This window comes from Mus caroli, unplaced genomic scaffold (genome assembly GCF_900094665.2).
Source record: "Mus caroli unplaced genomic scaffold, CAROLI_EIJ_v1.1 scaffold_22337_1, whole genome shotgun sequence".
Classification (NCBI taxonomy): Eukaryota; Metazoa; Chordata; class Mammalia; order Rodentia; family Muridae; genus Mus; species Mus caroli.
This window is the reverse complement of record NW_018391384.1, coordinates 4,897-9,408: the sequence shown is the minus strand read 5'-3', so window position 1 is coordinate 9,408 and position 4,512 is coordinate 4,897. Positions and strand designations below refer to the sequence as shown.

The following is a 4,512-nucleotide window of genomic DNA, read 5'->3' as shown; positions in this document are numbered from 1 at the left end:
AAGTTTGGAGCTGAGATGAAACGATGGACCATCTAGAGACTGCCATATCCAGGGATCCATCCCATAATCATGTAGCCCCAGTAAATTTTTAATGGATCTCAAAAAGAATCCATCCCCTCAGCTCTTCATCCCTTTATCACTTCGTCCCCTGCTTTTTTTTGTCTACTGCTTTTGAAATCACATTTCCCATTCTGCATTACCTCTATGCTGGGCATCGCTGACTTTTGCTAGTTTATGGATTCTTCTATATTCCACTCTTTTTCCCTCACTTTCTTGTACTGTTTCAACCCCACGAAACTAGAGAAGAGAAAAAAAGGAAAGAGAAAAGAAGACATCCCTAAATAAAGTCAGGGGTTTAAATGGGATGTTATGGTTTGTCTACTTCCTGCTGATCAAGAGTGTCTAGTTCCTTAAAACAAGTTTTGTTTGCTTGTTTGTTTCTTTGTTTTGTNGAAAAAGTCTGAGCTCCTGCCATATTTCTTAGGCTTTTACAGTCCTTGGAGCCAAGTGAATATTTCCTGTGAACTCTAGGTGCATAGCACTTATAAAACTGTACTAAGCATGATCAAAATATTAAAAAAGAAGCTGAGCAAGGGAGGAAATATCTTNAATCCAAGCACTCAAGGGGCAAATAAATACATGTGAATCTTAGTAAGTTCATGGTCAGCATAATCTACACAGCAAGTTCCAGGCTGGCCAGGACTAAATGTTGAAAATATCTGAAAGAAGGAAGAAAAGGAGAGGAAAAACAAATGCCAGAAAGGAGGAGGAGGAAGAAGAGGAGTAACAAGAGGAAGAGGAAAATGATTAAGAGGAAGAGTAAGAAGAAGAAATTTAAAGGCTGGGTCTTGGTGGTACACTTCTTAAATCCTAGAACAAAGGGACACATGCAGGCAGCTCTCTAAACCTTTGAGCATAGCCTAGTCTATATAATGATCCTATCTCAAGCAAAAAANGATTAAAACAGAAAATATCAAATAACAGCAGGAAGTAAGGCAAGAACATCACTTAAGTACCCAGAGTCAAAGAATAACAAGTGAGGATGAATACCTTTCTATGNTGGAAATGAATACTGGCCAATCAAGTACATTAGGACAATATTTCACTAAAATTAAATTCTTTCAATGAATGGATTAAGGAAGCTTTCTTCTTAACTGTCTCAGGGAGACNAGAGTTACGACACCCAACAATAAACTTATTTGCAGATGAATACCCTACATGAAATTATATATAAACATCCACTTGCATATTAGTAAATCCCAGCTAACTATATAGAGCTGTTCATCAGATGGAGGGGCTCTGGGTTTTTTAATCTGTAGAGAAAAGCATGGTCATGGTCAGAAAACCTTGTCTGACTTATATGTGTAATGCTAAGAGTTAGATCACTGGATTTACATAGTCCCTAGAGCACCCTTAGCTCCCAGAAGGCAGGGGACCTCTTTCATCAGCAAACTCTGGCTAGACAAGGGTGAGTTGGAGGCCTGGGTCACAGATATCAGGCCTCAGTCTATGCAAGACAGCCTCCTAATGTGCTGTGTGATTTGAATCTGATTCCTTGTGTTCCCTAAGTGATCCTGTGAAGGAAACTTGGTTACCATAATAGGGTTTCAAAATATAACGTGATGGAGAACAGGAGACAACTGGTCAGGTGATTAGGNCTCTGGGGTGTTGCCATGGAAAGGGACATATGCTATAGATTGGATGAGTACTGGAGACAACCCANACAATGACTTGGCAACAAGTCTCATGCAATTCTTTGTGTCTCTGATGGTAAGGGGGTGCTCAACAGAAGCTAAGAAGTTAAGATGCAGGAATGTGGACCTGGAGCCTTCAAAAGGATCAGATTTTCTTTATAAATANACAACCATGGTTATTTTATCATAGCCTTATGAAAAAGAATAATACATTTTACACTTTTCNGTGCATACTCTATAATGAGAAAGCCTGTACACGTTGGGCCTTCCATGAGCCTTGACATCATGAGTAACCTATATATTCTTCTGGGTATGCCTGCTGGTGTGAGCCTGGGACCTATGTGAGGATCTGACTCATTGATGGAGCAGTAAGGCACATGGCCTTGGGACTGGCCACAGAACATCTATTTGGTTACTGGTGTGGGAAAGAACTTCCTGCCATGTCCACAGAGNAGAGCCATAGGATAGGTCCTAAAGTCCTAGGACCCAGGTTCCCCACTCCATNTAACACCCAGTGGGAAAGTAACTGGGTTCAGAACTGGGTAGTTGATATTAGGATAACCTGAACTCTGTTCTGGCTGGTCCGGCTCTGATTTCTGGGCTGAAATTCTGTTCACTGTGACGGGCAGGAAGCCTCACAACAGCCTTTGAAATAGGTACTTTTATTGTATTTTCTACANGGGACACACTGTGACACACAGTCATGCACAACTGGATAATGTANCAAACACTAGGGAACAGAGACAGATTCTGCTATCTAGAGCCTGTGTGGTCCTCAACAGACCCTTGGTATTCCTGGTCCTACTCAGTTCCATGTTCCTGGGGAGCTCAGTCTGGGAGGTCATGTATGTTCCCTGTAGACCCTGTCTCATTAGGGTGACAGACACTCTAGTGTAGTGACTATGGTCTCTTAGCATTCTCTAATGCATTCTGCAGGGCATTTTGTCAGCACCACANTTGAGCTGTGACACCTCAATATCCCAGAGGCTGTCCCTGCAATATCCTTCAACCAAATCAGNCCCAAACTTGAATTCAAAAATCCAGGCTCTCCAATGAATTGCAAGGTTTNTATTGTTGGATTCCTGTTCTTAGACACCTGGCAGGAAGGGCGATAGCCTGCTGCATCTATGCAGGTGAGCAGGCAAGTGGTTTCCTTGATAGCAAAGTTGTAGCCATCAACATAGTGGGCTGGCTTCTATTTTTTCCTGCAAACAGAAAGCTAAGTGAGACTTTGGGGGTGAAGGAGACCTCATGCCCCACTGACCATGCACTGAGACACCTCTTAGAAAAACCTACAGCCAATTTGCAATTGCTCATGTATCTGACCAGGACCAGAGAGCCTTGTCCCCAACCTGTTGAGACAAGCTTTGTAAAGAGCCTCAAACCAGCCAGGTGGGAGAAGCCAACTTATGAGACAATATAGTCCCAGTGGGACCGAATGGGGGGGGGAGCTGACAGAGCCCCACATGAGCCCCTGGGCAGCTGGGGCCCAACAAGCAAACTGTCTCCTGTCACATGTTGATGATGACCCTCAATTATCTTCAGCTAAAGGCCGTGCTTTAACATACCTGTTCTAGGGACATGAGGGGGTTCACTTTAATTCTACCGTTGAATGTCCACATGTGGAGTCCACAACGTGGTCTTCAAAGTTCAGAGAACAGGATAACATATGACTTTTTTGGAGCTTAAGTGGTAGGCTTGAAAATTTAGGATAAAAGCCCCAGGCTAGTGAAGTGTGCCAGGTGCCAAATTTTTGTAGCTAGACTTGGAAGGCTGTGTCAGGAAGGCTGAGGGAGGCCTAAATCAGGCAGGTATCTACTGTGGCTTGGCTGAGCTGAGCAGCCAGGGTCAGCTCAGGCAGTCTGAGAGCTCCTTCCTGCCCCATGGTTCTGACATTATCAATCAGGTGTGTCACATTTCTGGATTCTCAGTGAAGCTTCAGTGGTGTGCAGGAGCACAAGCCCTGCCCCTAACCAGACACATAGAGACTCGCCATGAAAGCAGATGCATGTGCCTTGTCTTCCTCTGTCAATGTGCTATCAACACATTGCTTGATTTTTTTTTCAGTATTTTCGAGTATTTCAGGGTCATCTTTTATTGCTTCACGTATTCAACATACTCTTCTGAGGTTTCATTTAAAAATAGAAAAACATCCTCTTTTATAGCTGGGCAGATGCCACAATCTGGAACACAAAGACAAGGTGACCCTCACTTGAAATACCTGCATCAGTGTATCCCACGGGATAGACGGTGTGAGAGCCTGGATAGCTTGCATCCCTGATCTCCACAGTGTAATACACACCTCCCCCTGAAGTCATGAGGAGCAGGGCAGCCCCGAGGATCACCACAGCACCAGCAAGCTTCATGATAATGGTGGCAGGTGTTCCTACACAGCTTGGTCCCCTTCTTTAATTGCCCTGTTTGGAGCAGTGGGCAGGGAGGGGCCTGTGTCTGAGCCTCTCCATGCCCCTCCCAGTACACATGTTGGAACTTCCTGAGGGTATGTGATTTCGACATTGAGAGATATGTATTTTGGCAAGATCCTGGTCAATAACCTATTACAGCTTGTTTGCCTTCTTAGAGATCTTCTTAAGATAAGAAAAATGTCATTTGTCATTTGACAGCCAAAGGGAAATTATGACTGGGGAGAGGATCAAATGGTCTCTCAATCAGACCTCCAGAATAAGACCTGTGTCCTCCTGTCACACTGGGAACCTCAAGAGCCTTACTCACAGTCAGTTAAAAACATGCCAAACTTCAGACCACTGGCCATGTGACCCCTGCCCTGTCTTTGTTCTGCCCCTATTTTCCATATGCT

The 4,512-nt window shown here is 44.0% G+C and overlaps 1 pseudogene; it reads right to left on the bottom strand.

Annotated features, from left to right (window-relative positions):
• Positions 1–2,869: 2,869 nt before the first annotated feature.
• On the bottom strand, positions 2,870–4,060 carry LOC110289157 (annotated as a pseudogene).
• Positions 4,061–4,512: the final 452 nt, after the last annotated feature.